The sequence below is a fragment of the Euprymna scolopes genome, chromosome 32 (assembly GCF_053919585.1).
Source record: "Euprymna scolopes isolate OS-2025 chromosome 32, ASM5391958v1, whole genome shotgun sequence".
NCBI classification, from domain to species: Eukaryota; Metazoa; Mollusca; class Cephalopoda; order Sepiida; family Sepiolidae; genus Euprymna; species Euprymna scolopes.
In genome coordinates this window covers 47,915,160-47,927,803 of record NC_136513.1, presented here as the reverse complement: position 1 = coordinate 47,927,803, position 12,644 = coordinate 47,915,160, and the positions used below count along the sequence as shown (strand labels likewise).

The following is a 12,644-nucleotide window of genomic DNA, read 5'->3' as shown; positions in this document are numbered from 1 at the left end:
GCTGTGAAATTCACAGTTACACTTTCTTAATGAAATTCTCTTGTACGCATGCGCGGATTAGACGCTTTCGGCAGCCGATGAAAGCCTCTTGAAGAACTGTCGATTAGCGTAGTTCCGTGTCGTGAAATTCGTTGTTTGCTGAGAGTGTGCGCCTGTATAGATATGATAACATTGTTATTGAAAAAAAAAAGTAGCTTTACTTATATTTTTAAAAATTATTATTAAAATCTGCACATAACGTGTTCTTGTACATAAAATATTGTGCTATTTTTTTTTTAAATACGCACACTTTTAGCGTTGCGATTTAAGTCGGTAGCAGACGGAAATATATAATATGCAGAAACTGTTTATTTTTATTTATTAAAAGTATTCAGGAATTTAGCAGTGAAGCTAACACGCGGCCAAGGGTAAAAACCAAATATACAATAAATAAATCTTACCATGAAAATAAAGTTACTTTTCCATCTACCTGCCTTTTTGTTTGTTTCTTTAAATACTATTTATTTTGCAACAACTAAACTTTACAAAAAAAACTGTTTACATTTTTTTCTAGAAGTAAAAAAGCGAAGAAACAGTTTATGTTGAAAATACATTTTAGTTAGAAATCTTTTTAACGTGTATGTTTTAGATATAAAAAAATTAGCATTTATTTTCCTCCGACAAGGACAATGTTAGAAGTTTTACACTTTGAAAAATGGATTTTTTACACAAGATTTTTTAATTAAAATGTGTTTGTAAGTAAAAAAAAAACACAGTTTTTTTTTATAATTATGCATTTTTAAACTTTACATTGAATTTGTTAGTAGATGGGTCAGATAATCCGCATTAAAAAAAGTAATTAGAAATCCTTCTGGACTGAGACAATTTTAATTTTTTTGTTTTTTGGGGAAGAAAGCTACATTAAAATTCGATGTTTTATAATGCTTATATATGACATCCTATTTTCTTATAATAAATCTCAACGTTATGTCGATCTTTACCGGCATGGGAAGGTCAGTAAATAGCCAAGTTTATTCTTTTTATATAAAAAGCAAGTTGTTAAAAGATTTCTAAATAAAATTTTGTATCTTTAAATATTTTTGTTTGTTTGCTCACTATATAAAAATGTAAACTTTTTTATTTTGTATTTTATTTACAAATACGTTTTGTTATAAATACATCTTTAAAAATAAATTTTTTAAATAAAACTATTAAATAAAACGCTATTTTCAAATAGTAAACCCCTAAATTAACCCTCGTAGGGAGGCAGGTAAATTTCAAAGTTTTTCTTTTTTGTTTTTATAAAAAATAAGTTATTTTTTAAAATGTTTTTCGTTTGTTTGCAAAAAAAAAAAACACAAAAAAAAACGCAAACTTTTATTTAATCTAAAAAGTTTAAAAGGAATAAATAGATATATTATTTTTATTCTGTAAAGTGTACATAATTAAAAAAAAATCTTTTTAATAAAAAAGTTTTTGCGTATTATCCATTTCTGATTGATTATTTGTCTTTGTTATATAATTGAATATTTATTTGAATGTTTGTTAATTATTTGATTAAATATTTATTTATATATTCGAATTCCTTTACACGATATTAGAAAAATACGTAAAATTTTTGAAGCAGCACCCCCACTAATTTCAGGCACGAGCCGCCACTGTGTGTGTATATATATATATATATATATATATATATATATATATATATATATATATATATATATATATATATATATATATATATTCTCTCCTTCTCCTTCTCTTTCTCTTTCTTACTCTCTCTCTCTCACTCTCTCTCTCTCTCTCTTTCTCTCTCTCTCTATATATATTTATATATATATATATATATATATATATTTATATATATATATGTATACATACACACACGCACACACACATATTTATTTATCCATATATATATATATATATATATATATATATATATATATATATATATATATATATATATATTAAATCTATAATATAAGGAGTGTTGGAGAAAATTACTTAAAATTTTTCCGTCTGATTCCGCAATTAAAGACGAAAGTTTCCAAGGCGACAATTTCCAATCGTCGCTTTTCCATTACATCTAAAAGTATTGAAATAATTTGCAAGAAACGTCGTTTAGTTTTCTCAGTAACTCAGTAGGTATCCTGTCAGTCTCACAATCGTGGAACGAAAGTCGAGCAATCTGAAGGTCGTGTGTTCGATCCTTACCCGGGGCATTTACCCCCTTCGTACTATCGTTTCCATTTCCTCGCCATGCAGGAACGATTTTTCTGCCAAATGGAAAAGAATTACTAACACTTATTTTTGGCAATTAATAAAACGTTTTTGTCATTAGAGACTAGGAGAGAAAGAGATAGATAGATAGATAGATAGATAGAGAGAGAGAGAGAGAGAGAGAGAGAGAGAGAGAGAGAGAGAGAGAAATATGAATACCATAGAGCCATTTCGACACTAGTCTTTGGCAGTTTAGGAAAAGACACAAAATCATCTGCTACTAGTCTCTCACTCCTAGAGAGGGTTCAAAAAAGAGTTGCCAACAGTATAGGTCCTGAACTGTCATCTAGGCTTCAACCTCTGTCCCATCGACGAAATGTTGCATCCCTCTGCCTGTTCTACAAGTATTTCAATCGTGAATGCTCTGAAGAACTGCAAGCACTTGTGCCCCCTCGACGTAAATACCCCCGACAAACCCGACAAGCAGCAAAATCCCGCCTTTTCACAGTTGAGATCCCTAGATGTAAGAGAGATTTCTACTCCAGTAGTTTCTTCCCCAGAACCACTGGACTTTGGAATTCCCTTCTGTGTCCCTGCTTCCCATATTGTACTGACATGCAGAAGTTCAAGTGTAACGTGAACCGACATCTTGCTGCCCAACCCCCACATAGTACCTCTGTAGCTTATGTCCCTGATAGTAGCCCCCTACATCAAAGTGGCAATGTGCCTTGTTTGGGGTGAAAATGTAATAAAAAAAAAGAAGAAGAAAATGAAGAAGAAGAAGAAGAAGAAGAAGAAGAATTGGGGTGAACTTGCAATAAAAAAAATTAAAACATTGTAAAATTACTTTGAGAGAAAATTTCAGCGCCATCAATGTCCAAAGAAGAAAAAAGAACTCATGTACAAGTGAGCCCAGGACATTCTTCGCAACGAAATTAAGATGAAACAGATTTATTAATTTATTGTCAAGAGTAATTGTTAGGCGGATACATTCTCATCCAAAAAAAACAGCAATTTTTTTCTATTCTTCAAAAAAGTTGTTCATGCGAGGAAATTGAAAAAAAATGTCGTGGTGGGGGTGGGGGAGTCAAAAACAAACCCAAGATTCATTTTCTTGGTGGCAATTAATATATGAATAACATAGAGTCATTTTGACATTAATTTTGGGCAGTTTAAGAAAAGACACAAAGTCATTTTAAGCCGTGTAAAATTACTATAAGAGAAAATTTCACTGCCATAAATCCCAGAAGAAGAAAAACACAACAACTCATATACAAGACAGGACATTATTCGCAACGAAATTAAGATGAAACAGCTTCATTGAGACAGTGAAAAGAGGAGAGTACCAAAATTATTGACAATCATGCATTTTATATTCAGGTGTGTTTGCAATGCTAATGTGCTCATCTGAAGACAATAATGGAATGGTTACAAAACAAAGACTGTTGGACAATAATGTCTAAATCATGGTGGACAAGTCAATAATAGATTATATTTAGTTTTACTAAATATGATAGAATTATAGAAACGATTAGGAGTTTTATCAACGGTTCCATGCGTTGCATAATTTTTTGGTCAAGCTTATTCAAGGGATCAATCTATATTTTCGAACAGCATTAGCATGTAATTGAACATAATCGATTTTATACGATTTAGATTTAACATCTCAGATAACATAGTCTGCAACGTCATCCATTATGTCAACTAATACCCCTCTTTTTTGTTTATCATTCAATCAGTGATATTCATTTTGGAAAAATTATTGAGGAAGGGGGGATAAGATGAAATGACCTAATAGGATTATAGAGTAATTGATCAGAAACGATCCTGTATGATTTGAATTTAGTAGTTTAGATTTCGTAGTCTACAACGCTATCCCTTATGAAAGTTTATACCCTTTCTCTCTCTCTTTTTCTCTCTGTCTCTCTATTATGAAAAATCAACAAAAGTAATGCCCCGGGTGAGGATCGAACTCACGACCCTCACATTGCTCTACTTCCCGTAACGCGCTACAGAGAAAAGTAAACGGAATCTCTTGTAAATTGTTTAAATTGTTTTACATGTAAGATTCCGGTTCCGTCACACGAAAAGTACAAATAATCAGTAAGATATTGAAGAATAAACAATAATAAAATGCCGGTTGAGTATCGAACTCACGACCTCCCGATTGCTCTACATTCGTTTCGTGATTATGAGATTAACTCGTTTCCTACTGCGCTAACGAAATAATTGAACGATATCTCTTATAAATTGTTTAAATTCTTTTACATGTAAGATTCCAGTTCCGTAATACGAAAACGACAAATATAAAGTTTGATATTGAAAGATCAAAACAAGTAATGCCCCGGGGGAAGGATCGCACTCACGACCTTCAGGTTGCTTTACTTTCGCTTCATGATTATGAGACTGACGCGCTGCCTACTGCGCTACCGAGACAACTTAGCAATGCCTCTTGTAAATTATTTAACTTGTTTTACATGTAAAATTCAAGTCCCGTCACACGAAGACGACAAATATACAGTTTGATATTGAAAAATCAACAAAAGTAATGACCCGCGTGAGGATCGAACTCACGACATTCAGATTGCTCTACTTTAGCGTCATGATTATGAGACCGACACGCTGCCTATTGCTCTACCGTGGCAACAGAAAGATACCTTTTGTAAATTGTTTAAATTCTTTTACTTGTAAGATTCCAGTTCCGTCATACGAAAACGACAAATATAAAGTTAGATCTTGAAGAATCAACAATAGCACTGACGAGGTTGAGGATCGAACTCACGACCTTCAGATTGCCTACTTAACCGTCATGATTATTAGACTGACGCGCTTCCTGCTGCGCTACCGAGACAACCGAACAACGCCTCTTGTAAATTGTTTAAATTCTTTTACATGTAAGATTCCAGTTCCCACACACGAAAACGACAAATATAAAGTTTGATATTGAAAAATCAGCAAAAGTAATGCCCCGGGTGAGGATAGAACTCACGACCTTCAGATTGCTCTACTGCCGTTTCATGATTATGAGACTGACGCGCTGCCTACTGCGCTACCGAGACAACTGAACAATATCTTTTGTTAATTGTTTAAATTCTTTTACATGTAAGATTCCAGTTCCGTCACACGAAAACGACAAATATAAAGTTTGATATTGAAAAATCAACAAAAGTAATGCCCCGGGTGAGGATCGAACTCACGACCTTCAGATTGCTCTACTTTCACTTCATGATTATGAGACTGACGCGCTGCCTACTGCGCTACCGACACAACTGGAAAATATCTCTTGTTAATTGTTTAAATTGTATTACATGTAAGATTCCAGTTCCGTCACACGAAAACGACAAATATAAAGTTTGATATTGAAAAATCAACAAAAGTAATGCCCCGGGTGAGGATCGAACTCACGACCTTCAGATTGCTCTACTTTCGCTTCATGATTATGAGACTGACGCGCTGCCTACTGCGCTACCGAGACAACTGAACAATATCTCTTGTTAATTGTTTAAATTGTATTACATGTAAGATTCCAGTTCCGTCACACGAAAACGACAAATATAAAGTTTGATATTGAAAAGTCAACATAAGTAATGCCCCGGGTGAGGATCGAACTCACGACCTTCAGATTGCTCTACTTTCGCTTCATGATTATGAGACTGACGCGCTGCCTACTGCGCTACCGAGACAACTGAACAATATCTCTTGTTAATTGTTTAAATTGTATTACATGTAAGATTCCAGTTCCGTCACACGAAAACGACAAATATAAAGTTTGATATTGAAAAGTCAACATAAGTAATGCCCCGGGTGAGGATCGAACTCACGACCTTCAGATTGCTCTACTTTCGCTTCATGATTATGAGACTGACGCGCTGCCTACTGCGCTACCGAGACAACTGAACAATATCTCTTGTTAATTGTTTAAATTGTATTACATGTAAGATTCCAGTTCCGTCACACGAAAACGACAAATATAAAGTTTGATATTGAAAAATCAACAAAAGTAATGCCCCGGGTGAGGATCGAACTCACGACCTTCAGATTGCTCTACTTTCGCTTCATGATTATGAGACTGACGCGCTGCCTACTGCGCTACCGAGACAACTGAACAATATCTCTTGTTAATTGTTTAAATTGTATTACATGTAAGATTCCAGTTCCGTCACACGAAAACGACAAATATAAAGTTTGATATTGAAAAGTCAACATAAGTAATGCCCCGGGTGAGGATCGAACTCACGACCTTCAGATTGCTCTACTTTCGCTTCATGATTATGAGACTGACGCGCTGCCTACTGCGCTACCGAGACAACTGAACAATATCTCGTGTTAATTGTTTAAATTGTATTACATGTAAGATTCCAGTTCCGTCACACGAAAACGACAAATATAAAGTTTGATATTGAAAAGTCAACATAAGTAATGCCCCGGGTGAGGATCGAACTCACGACCTTCAGATTGCTCTACTTTCGCTTCATGATTATGAGACTGACGCGCTGCCTACTGCGCTACCGAGACAACTGAACAATATCTCGTGTTAATTGTTTAAATTGTATTACATGTAAGATTCCAGTTCCGTCACACGAAAACGACAAATATAAAGTTTGATATTGAAAAATCAACAAAAGTAATGCCCCGGGTGAGGATCGAACTCACGACCTTCAGATTGCTCTACTTTCGCTTCATGATTATGAGACTGACGCGCTGCCTACTGCGCTACCGAGACAACTGAACAATATCTCTTGTTAATTGTTTAAATTGTATTACATGTAAGATTCCAGTTCCGTCACACGAAAACGACAAATATAAAGTTTGATATTGAAAAGTCAACATAAGTAATGCCCCGGGTGAGGATCGAACTCACGACCTTCAGATTGCTCTACTTTCGCTTCATGATTATGAGACTGACGCGCTGCCTACTGCGCTACCGAGACAACTGAACAATATCTCGTGTTAATTGTTTAAATTGTATTACATGTAAGATTCCAGTTCCGTCACACGAAAACGACAAATATAAAGTTTGATATTGAAAAGTCAACATAAGTAATGCCCCGGGTGAGGATCGAACTCACGACCTTCAGATTGCTCTACTTTCGCTTCATGATTATGAGACTGACGCGCTGCCTACTGCGCTACCGAGACAACTGAACAATATCTCGTGTTAATTGTTTAAATTGTATTACATGTAAGATTCCAGTTCCGTCACACGAAAACGACAAATATAAAGTTTGATATTGAAAAATCAACAAAAGTAATGCCCCGGGTGAGGATCGAACTCACGACCTTCAGATTGCTCTACTTTCGCTTCATGATTATGAGACTGACGCGCTGCCTACTGCGCTACCGAGACAACTGAACAATATCTCTTGTTAATTGTTTAAATTGTATTACATGTAAGATTCCAGTTCCGTCACACGAAAACGACAAATATAAAGTTTGATATTGAAAAGTCAACATAAGTAATGCCCCGGGTGAGGATCGAACTCACGACCTTCAGATTGCTCTACTTTCGCTTCATGATTATGAGACTGACGCGCTGCCTACTGCGCTACCGAGACAACTGAACAATATCTCGTGTTAATTGTTTAAATTGTATTACATGTAAGATTCCAGTTCCGTCACACGAAAACGACAAATATAAAGTTTGATATTGAAAAATCAACAAAAGTAATGCCCCGGGTGAGGATCGAACTCACGACCTTCAGATTGCTCTACTTTCGCTTCATGATTATGAGACTGACGCGCTGCCTACTGCGCTACCGAGACAACTGAACAATATCTCTTGTTAATTGTTTAAATTGTATTACATGTAAGATTCCAGTTCCGTCACACGAAAACGACAAATATAAAGTTTGATATTGAAAAGTCAACATAAGTAATGCCCCGGGTGAGGATCGAACTCACGACCTTCAGATTGCTCTACTTTCGCTTCATGATTATGAGACTGACGCGCTGCCTACTGCGCTACCGAGACAACTGAACAATATCTCGTGTTAATTGTTTAAATTGTATTACATGTAAGATTCCAGTTCCGTCACACGAAAACGACAAATATAAAGTTTGATATTGAAAAGTCAACATAAGTAATGCCCCGGGTGAGGATCGAACTCACGACCTTCAGATTGCTCTACTTTCGCTTCATGATTATGAGACTGACGCGCTGCCTACTGCGCTACCGAGACAACTGAACAATATCTCGTGTTAATTGTTTAAATTGTATTACATGTAAGATTCCAGTTCCGTCACACGAAAACGACAAATATAAAGTTTGATATTGAAAAGTCAACATAAGTAATGCCCCGGGTGAGGATCGAACTCACGACCTTCAGATTGCTCTACTTTCGCTTCAACATTATGAGACTGACGCGCTGCCTACTGCGCTACCGAGACAACTGAACAATATCTCTTGTTAATTGTTTAAATTGTATTACATGTAAGATTCCAGTTCCGTCACACGAAAACGACAAATATAAAGTTTGATATTGAAAAGTCAACATAAGTAATGCCCCGGGTGAGGATCGAACTCACGACCTTCAGATTGCTCTACTTTCGCTTCATGATTATGAGACTGACGCGCTGCCTACTGCGCTACCGAGACAACTGAACAATATCTCTTGTTAAGTTTGTAAATTGTATTACATGTAAGATTCCAGTTCCGTCACACGAAAACGACAAATATAAAGTTTGATATTGAAAAATCAACAAAAGTAATGCCCCGGGTGAGGATCGAACTCACGACCTTCAGATTGCTCTACTTTCGCTTCATGATTATGAGACTGACGCGCTGCCTACTGCGCTACCGAGACAACTGAACAATGTCTCTTGTTAATTGTTTAAATTGTATTACATGTAAGATTCCAGTTCCGTCACACGAAAACGACAAATATAAAGTTTGATATTGAAAAATCAACAAAAGTAATGCCCCGGGTGAGGATCGAACTCACGACCTTCAGATTGCTCTACTTTCGCTTCATGATTATGAGACTGACGCGCTGCCTACTGCGCTACCGAGACAACTGAACAATATCTCTTGTTAATTGTTTAAATTGTATTACATGTAAGATTCCAGTTCCGTCACACGAAAACGACAAATATAAAGTTTGATATTGAAAAGTCAACATAAGTAATGCCCCGGGTGAGGATCGAACTCACGACCTTCAGATTGCTCTACTTTCGCTTCATGATTATGAGACTGACGCGCTGCCTACTGCGCTACCGAGACAACTGAACAATATCTCTTGTTAATTGTTTAAATTGTATTACATGTAAGATTCCAGTTCCGTCACACGAAAACGACAAATATAAAGTTTGATATTGAAAAATCAACATAAGTAATGCCCCGGGTGAGGATCGAACTCACGACCTTCAGATTGCTCTACTTTCGCTTCAACATTATGAGACTGACGCGCTGCCTACTGCGCTACCGAGACAACTGAACAATATCTCTTGTTAATTGTTTAAATTGTATTACATGTAAGATTCCAGTTCCGTCACACGAAAACGACAAATATAAAGTTTGATATTGAAAAGTCAACATAAGTAATGCCCCGGGTGAGGATCGAACTCACGACCTTCAGATTGCTCTACTTTCGCTTCATGATTATGAGACTGACGCGCTGCCTACTGCGCTACCGAGACAACTGAACAATGTCTCTTGTTAATTGTTTAAATTGTATTACATGTAAGATTCCAGTTCCGTCACACGAAAACGACAAATATAAAGTTTGATATTGAAAAATCAACATAAGTAATGCCCCGGGTGAGGATCGAACTCACGACCTTCAGATTGCTCTACTTTCGCTTCAACATTATGAGACTGACGCGCTGCCTACTGCGCTACCGAGACAACTGAACAATATCTCTTGTTAATTGTTTAAATTGTATTACATGTAAGATTCCAGTTCCGTCACACGAAAACGACAAATATAAAGTTTGATATTGAAAAGTCAACAAAAGTAATGCCCCGGGTGAGGATCGAACTCACGACCTTCAGATTGCTCTACTTTCGCTTCATGATTATGAGACTGACGCGCTGCCTACCGCGCTACCGAGACAACTGAACAATGTCTCTTGTTAATTGTTTAAATTGTATTACATGTAAGATTCCAGTTCCGTCACACGAAAACGACAAATATAAAGTTTGATATTGAAAAATCAACAAAAGTAATGCCCCGGGTGAGGATCGAACTCACGACCTTCAGATTGCTCTACTTTCGCTTCATGATTATGAGACTGACGCGCTGCCTACTGCGCTACCGAGACAACTGAACAATATCTCTTGTTAATTGTTTAAATTGTATTACATGTAAGATTCCAGTTCCGTCACACGAAAACGACAAATATAAAGTTTGATATTGAAAAATCAACATAAGTAATGCCCCGGGTGAGGATCGAACTCACGACCTTCAGATTGCTCTACTTTCGCTTCAACATTATGAGACTGACGCGCTGCCTACTGCGCTACCGAGACAACTGAACAATATCTCTTGTTAATTGTTTAAATTGTATTACATGTAAGATTCCAGTTCCGTCACACGAAAACGACAAATATAAAGTTTGATATTGAAAAATCAACAAAAGTAATGCCCCGGGTGAGGATCGAACTCACGACCTTCAGATTGCTCTACTTTCGCTTCATGATTATGAGACTGACGCGCTGCCTACTGCGCTACCGAGACAACTGAACAATGTCTCTTGTTAATTGTTTAAATTGTATTACATGTAAGATTCCAGTTCCGTCACACGAAAACGACAAATATAAAGTTTGATATTGAAAAATCAACAAAAGTAATGCCCCGGGTGAGGATCGAACTCACGACCTTCAGATTGCTCTACTTTCGCTTCATGATTATGAGACTGACGCGCTGCCTACTGCGCTACCGAGACAACTGAACAATGTCTCTTGTTAATTGTTTAAATTGTATTACATGTAAGATTCCAGTTCCGTCACACGAAAACGACAAATATAAAGTTTGATATTGAAAAATCAACAAAAGTAATGCCCCGGGTGAGGATCGAACTCACGACCTTCAGATTGCTCTACTTTCGCTTCATGATTATGAGACTGACGCGCTGCCTACTGCGCTACCGAGACAACTGAACTATATCTCTTGTTAATTGTTTAAATTGTATTACATGTAAGATTCCAGTTCCGTCACACGAAAACGACAAATATAAAGTTTGATATTGAAAAATCAACAAAAGTAATGCCCCGGGTGAGGATCGAACTCACGACCTTCAGATTGCTCTACTTTCGCTTCATGATTATGAGACTGACGCGCTGCCTACTGCGCTACCGAGACAACTGAACAATGTCTCTTGTTAATTGTTTAAATTGTATTACATGTAAGATTCCAGTTCCGTCACACGAAAACGACAAATATAAAGTTTGATATTGAAAAATCAACAAAAGTAATGCCCCGGGTGAGGATCGAACTCACGACCTTCAGATTGCTCTACTTTCGCTTCATGATTATGAGACTGACGCGCTGCCTACTGCGCTACCGAGACAACTGAACTATATCTCTTGTTAATTGTTTAAATTGTATTACATGTAAGATTCCAGTTCCGTCACACGAAAACGACAAATATAAAGTTTGATATTGAAAAATCAACAAAAGTAATGCCCCGGGTGAGGATCGAACTCACGACCTTCAGATTGCTCTACTTTCGCTTCATGATTATGAGACTGACGCGCTGCCTACTGCGCTACCGAGACAACTGAACAATGTCTCTTGTTAATTGTTTAAATTGTATTACATGTAAGATTCCAGTTCCGTCACACGAAAACGACAAATATAAAGTTTGATATTGAAAAATCAACAAAAGTAATGCCCCGGGTGAGGATCGAACTCACGACCTTCAGATTGCTCTACTTTCGCTTCATGATTATGAGACTGACGCGCTGCCTACTGCGCTACCGAGACAACTGAATAATATCTCTGGTAAATTGTTTAAATTCTTTTACATGTAAGATTCCAGTTCCGTCACACGAAAACGACAAATATAAAGTTTGATATTGAAAAGTCAACAAAAATAATGCCCCGGGTGAGGATCGAACTCACGACCTTCAGATTGCTCTATTTTCGCTTCATGATTATGAGACTGACGCGCTGCCTACTGCGCTACCGAGACAACTGTACAATATCTCTTGTTAATTGTTTAAATTGTATAACATGTAAGATTCCAGTTCCGTCACACGAAAACGACAAATATAAAGTTTGATATTGAAAAATCAACAAAAGTAATGCCCCGGGTGAGGATCGAACTCACGACCTTCAGATTGCTCTACTTTCACTTCATGATTATGAGACTGACGCGCTGCCTACTGCGCTACCGAGACAACTGAACAATATCTCTTGTTAATTGTTTAAATTGTATTACATGTAAGATTCCAGTTCCGTCACACGAAAACGACAAATATAAAGTTTGATATTGAAAAATCA

General features: G+C 36.7%; 33 non-coding genes across 33 annotated transcripts; all 33 read right to left on the bottom strand.

Annotated features, from left to right (window-relative positions):
- Positions 1 to 5,582: 5,582 nt before the first annotated feature.
- Trnam-cau (transfer RNA methionine (anticodon CAU)) lies at positions 5,583 to 5,677 on the bottom strand. Its single transcript has 2 exons — positions 5,641 to 5,677; positions 5,583 to 5,618 (listed from the first exon to the last, which is right to left on the bottom strand). It is a non-coding gene; the product is annotated as a tRNA-Met (tRNA).
- A 113-nt stretch (positions 5,678 to 5,790) lies between these two features.
- Trnam-cau (transfer RNA methionine (anticodon CAU)) lies at positions 5,791 to 5,885 on the bottom strand. Its single transcript has 2 exons — positions 5,849 to 5,885; positions 5,791 to 5,826 (listed from the first exon to the last, which is right to left on the bottom strand). It is a non-coding gene; the product is annotated as a tRNA-Met (tRNA).
- A 113-nt stretch (positions 5,886 to 5,998) lies between these two features.
- Trnam-cau (transfer RNA methionine (anticodon CAU)) lies at positions 5,999 to 6,093 on the bottom strand. The gene is made up of 2 exons: positions 6,057 to 6,093; positions 5,999 to 6,034 (listed from the first exon to the last, which is right to left on the bottom strand). It is a non-coding gene; the product is annotated as a tRNA-Met (tRNA).
- Positions 6,094 to 6,206: 113 nt separating this feature from the next.
- Positions 6,207 to 6,301, bottom strand: Trnam-cau (transfer RNA methionine (anticodon CAU)). The gene is made up of 2 exons: positions 6,265 to 6,301; positions 6,207 to 6,242 (listed from the first exon to the last, which is right to left on the bottom strand). It is a non-coding gene; the product is annotated as a tRNA-Met (tRNA).
- A 113-nt stretch (positions 6,302 to 6,414) lies between these two features.
- On the bottom strand, positions 6,415 to 6,509 carry Trnam-cau (transfer RNA methionine (anticodon CAU)). Its single transcript has 2 exons — positions 6,473 to 6,509; positions 6,415 to 6,450 (listed from the first exon to the last, which is right to left on the bottom strand). It is a non-coding gene; the product is annotated as a tRNA-Met (tRNA).
- Positions 6,510 to 6,622: 113 nt separating this feature from the next.
- Positions 6,623 to 6,717, bottom strand: Trnam-cau (transfer RNA methionine (anticodon CAU)). The gene is made up of 2 exons: positions 6,681 to 6,717; positions 6,623 to 6,658 (listed from the first exon to the last, which is right to left on the bottom strand). It is a non-coding gene; the product is annotated as a tRNA-Met (tRNA).
- A 113-nt stretch (positions 6,718 to 6,830) lies between these two features.
- On the bottom strand, positions 6,831 to 6,925 carry Trnam-cau (transfer RNA methionine (anticodon CAU)). Its single transcript has 2 exons — positions 6,889 to 6,925; positions 6,831 to 6,866 (listed from the first exon to the last, which is right to left on the bottom strand). It is a non-coding gene; the product is annotated as a tRNA-Met (tRNA).
- A 113-nt stretch (positions 6,926 to 7,038) lies between these two features.
- On the bottom strand, positions 7,039 to 7,133 carry Trnam-cau (transfer RNA methionine (anticodon CAU)). The gene is made up of 2 exons: positions 7,097 to 7,133; positions 7,039 to 7,074 (listed from the first exon to the last, which is right to left on the bottom strand). It is a non-coding gene; the product is annotated as a tRNA-Met (tRNA).
- A 113-nt stretch (positions 7,134 to 7,246) lies between these two features.
- On the bottom strand, positions 7,247 to 7,341 carry Trnam-cau (transfer RNA methionine (anticodon CAU)). The gene is made up of 2 exons: positions 7,305 to 7,341; positions 7,247 to 7,282 (listed from the first exon to the last, which is right to left on the bottom strand). It is a non-coding gene; the product is annotated as a tRNA-Met (tRNA).
- A 113-nt stretch (positions 7,342 to 7,454) lies between these two features.
- Positions 7,455 to 7,549, bottom strand: Trnam-cau (transfer RNA methionine (anticodon CAU)). Its single transcript has 2 exons — positions 7,513 to 7,549; positions 7,455 to 7,490 (listed from the first exon to the last, which is right to left on the bottom strand). It is a non-coding gene; the product is annotated as a tRNA-Met (tRNA).
- Positions 7,550 to 7,662: 113 nt separating this feature from the next.
- On the bottom strand, positions 7,663 to 7,757 carry Trnam-cau (transfer RNA methionine (anticodon CAU)). Its single transcript has 2 exons — positions 7,721 to 7,757; positions 7,663 to 7,698 (listed from the first exon to the last, which is right to left on the bottom strand). It is a non-coding gene; the product is annotated as a tRNA-Met (tRNA).
- Positions 7,758 to 7,870: 113 nt separating this feature from the next.
- Trnam-cau (transfer RNA methionine (anticodon CAU)) lies at positions 7,871 to 7,965 on the bottom strand. The gene is made up of 2 exons: positions 7,929 to 7,965; positions 7,871 to 7,906 (listed from the first exon to the last, which is right to left on the bottom strand). It is a non-coding gene; the product is annotated as a tRNA-Met (tRNA).
- A 113-nt stretch (positions 7,966 to 8,078) lies between these two features.
- Trnam-cau (transfer RNA methionine (anticodon CAU)) lies at positions 8,079 to 8,173 on the bottom strand. Its single transcript has 2 exons — positions 8,137 to 8,173; positions 8,079 to 8,114 (listed from the first exon to the last, which is right to left on the bottom strand). It is a non-coding gene; the product is annotated as a tRNA-Met (tRNA).
- Positions 8,174 to 8,286: 113 nt separating this feature from the next.
- Trnam-cau (transfer RNA methionine (anticodon CAU)) lies at positions 8,287 to 8,381 on the bottom strand. The gene is made up of 2 exons: positions 8,345 to 8,381; positions 8,287 to 8,322 (listed from the first exon to the last, which is right to left on the bottom strand). It is a non-coding gene; the product is annotated as a tRNA-Met (tRNA).
- Positions 8,382 to 8,494: 113 nt separating this feature from the next.
- Trnam-cau (transfer RNA methionine (anticodon CAU)) lies at positions 8,495 to 8,589 on the bottom strand. Its single transcript has 2 exons — positions 8,553 to 8,589; positions 8,495 to 8,530 (listed from the first exon to the last, which is right to left on the bottom strand). It is a non-coding gene; the product is annotated as a tRNA-Met (tRNA).
- Positions 8,590 to 8,702: 113 nt separating this feature from the next.
- Trnam-cau (transfer RNA methionine (anticodon CAU)) lies at positions 8,703 to 8,797 on the bottom strand. The gene is made up of 2 exons: positions 8,761 to 8,797; positions 8,703 to 8,738 (listed from the first exon to the last, which is right to left on the bottom strand). It is a non-coding gene; the product is annotated as a tRNA-Met (tRNA).
- Positions 8,798 to 8,910: 113 nt separating this feature from the next.
- Trnam-cau (transfer RNA methionine (anticodon CAU)) lies at positions 8,911 to 9,005 on the bottom strand. Its single transcript has 2 exons — positions 8,969 to 9,005; positions 8,911 to 8,946 (listed from the first exon to the last, which is right to left on the bottom strand). It is a non-coding gene; the product is annotated as a tRNA-Met (tRNA).
- Positions 9,006 to 9,118: 113 nt separating this feature from the next.
- Trnam-cau (transfer RNA methionine (anticodon CAU)) lies at positions 9,119 to 9,213 on the bottom strand. Its single transcript has 2 exons — positions 9,177 to 9,213; positions 9,119 to 9,154 (listed from the first exon to the last, which is right to left on the bottom strand). It is a non-coding gene; the product is annotated as a tRNA-Met (tRNA).
- Positions 9,214 to 9,326: 113 nt separating this feature from the next.
- On the bottom strand, positions 9,327 to 9,421 carry Trnam-cau (transfer RNA methionine (anticodon CAU)). The gene is made up of 2 exons: positions 9,385 to 9,421; positions 9,327 to 9,362 (listed from the first exon to the last, which is right to left on the bottom strand). It is a non-coding gene; the product is annotated as a tRNA-Met (tRNA).
- Positions 9,422 to 9,534: 113 nt separating this feature from the next.
- Trnam-cau (transfer RNA methionine (anticodon CAU)) lies at positions 9,535 to 9,629 on the bottom strand. Its single transcript has 2 exons — positions 9,593 to 9,629; positions 9,535 to 9,570 (listed from the first exon to the last, which is right to left on the bottom strand). It is a non-coding gene; the product is annotated as a tRNA-Met (tRNA).
- Positions 9,630 to 9,742: 113 nt separating this feature from the next.
- Positions 9,743 to 9,837, bottom strand: Trnam-cau (transfer RNA methionine (anticodon CAU)). The gene is made up of 2 exons: positions 9,801 to 9,837; positions 9,743 to 9,778 (listed from the first exon to the last, which is right to left on the bottom strand). It is a non-coding gene; the product is annotated as a tRNA-Met (tRNA).
- Positions 9,838 to 9,950: 113 nt separating this feature from the next.
- Positions 9,951 to 10,045, bottom strand: Trnam-cau (transfer RNA methionine (anticodon CAU)). The gene is made up of 2 exons: positions 10,009 to 10,045; positions 9,951 to 9,986 (listed from the first exon to the last, which is right to left on the bottom strand). It is a non-coding gene; the product is annotated as a tRNA-Met (tRNA).
- A 321-nt stretch (positions 10,046 to 10,366) lies between these two features.
- On the bottom strand, positions 10,367 to 10,461 carry Trnam-cau (transfer RNA methionine (anticodon CAU)). The gene is made up of 2 exons: positions 10,425 to 10,461; positions 10,367 to 10,402 (listed from the first exon to the last, which is right to left on the bottom strand). It is a non-coding gene; the product is annotated as a tRNA-Met (tRNA).
- A 113-nt stretch (positions 10,462 to 10,574) lies between these two features.
- Trnam-cau (transfer RNA methionine (anticodon CAU)) lies at positions 10,575 to 10,669 on the bottom strand. The gene is made up of 2 exons: positions 10,633 to 10,669; positions 10,575 to 10,610 (listed from the first exon to the last, which is right to left on the bottom strand). It is a non-coding gene; the product is annotated as a tRNA-Met (tRNA).
- A 113-nt stretch (positions 10,670 to 10,782) lies between these two features.
- Trnam-cau (transfer RNA methionine (anticodon CAU)) lies at positions 10,783 to 10,877 on the bottom strand. The gene is made up of 2 exons: positions 10,841 to 10,877; positions 10,783 to 10,818 (listed from the first exon to the last, which is right to left on the bottom strand). It is a non-coding gene; the product is annotated as a tRNA-Met (tRNA).
- Positions 10,878 to 10,990: 113 nt separating this feature from the next.
- Positions 10,991 to 11,085, bottom strand: Trnam-cau (transfer RNA methionine (anticodon CAU)). The gene is made up of 2 exons: positions 11,049 to 11,085; positions 10,991 to 11,026 (listed from the first exon to the last, which is right to left on the bottom strand). It is a non-coding gene; the product is annotated as a tRNA-Met (tRNA).
- A 113-nt stretch (positions 11,086 to 11,198) lies between these two features.
- On the bottom strand, positions 11,199 to 11,293 carry Trnam-cau (transfer RNA methionine (anticodon CAU)). The gene is made up of 2 exons: positions 11,257 to 11,293; positions 11,199 to 11,234 (listed from the first exon to the last, which is right to left on the bottom strand). It is a non-coding gene; the product is annotated as a tRNA-Met (tRNA).
- A 113-nt stretch (positions 11,294 to 11,406) lies between these two features.
- Trnam-cau (transfer RNA methionine (anticodon CAU)) lies at positions 11,407 to 11,501 on the bottom strand. The gene is made up of 2 exons: positions 11,465 to 11,501; positions 11,407 to 11,442 (listed from the first exon to the last, which is right to left on the bottom strand). It is a non-coding gene; the product is annotated as a tRNA-Met (tRNA).
- Positions 11,502 to 11,614: 113 nt separating this feature from the next.
- On the bottom strand, positions 11,615 to 11,709 carry Trnam-cau (transfer RNA methionine (anticodon CAU)). Its single transcript has 2 exons — positions 11,673 to 11,709; positions 11,615 to 11,650 (listed from the first exon to the last, which is right to left on the bottom strand). It is a non-coding gene; the product is annotated as a tRNA-Met (tRNA).
- A 113-nt stretch (positions 11,710 to 11,822) lies between these two features.
- Positions 11,823 to 11,917, bottom strand: Trnam-cau (transfer RNA methionine (anticodon CAU)). The gene is made up of 2 exons: positions 11,881 to 11,917; positions 11,823 to 11,858 (listed from the first exon to the last, which is right to left on the bottom strand). It is a non-coding gene; the product is annotated as a tRNA-Met (tRNA).
- Positions 11,918 to 12,030: 113 nt separating this feature from the next.
- On the bottom strand, positions 12,031 to 12,125 carry Trnam-cau (transfer RNA methionine (anticodon CAU)). The gene is made up of 2 exons: positions 12,089 to 12,125; positions 12,031 to 12,066 (listed from the first exon to the last, which is right to left on the bottom strand). It is a non-coding gene; the product is annotated as a tRNA-Met (tRNA).
- A 113-nt stretch (positions 12,126 to 12,238) lies between these two features.
- On the bottom strand, positions 12,239 to 12,333 carry Trnam-cau (transfer RNA methionine (anticodon CAU)). Its single transcript has 2 exons — positions 12,297 to 12,333; positions 12,239 to 12,274 (listed from the first exon to the last, which is right to left on the bottom strand). It is a non-coding gene; the product is annotated as a tRNA-Met (tRNA).
- Positions 12,334 to 12,446: 113 nt separating this feature from the next.
- On the bottom strand, positions 12,447 to 12,541 carry Trnam-cau (transfer RNA methionine (anticodon CAU)). The gene is made up of 2 exons: positions 12,505 to 12,541; positions 12,447 to 12,482 (listed from the first exon to the last, which is right to left on the bottom strand). It is a non-coding gene; the product is annotated as a tRNA-Met (tRNA).
- Between the last annotated feature and the right edge of the window lie 103 nt (positions 12,542 to 12,644).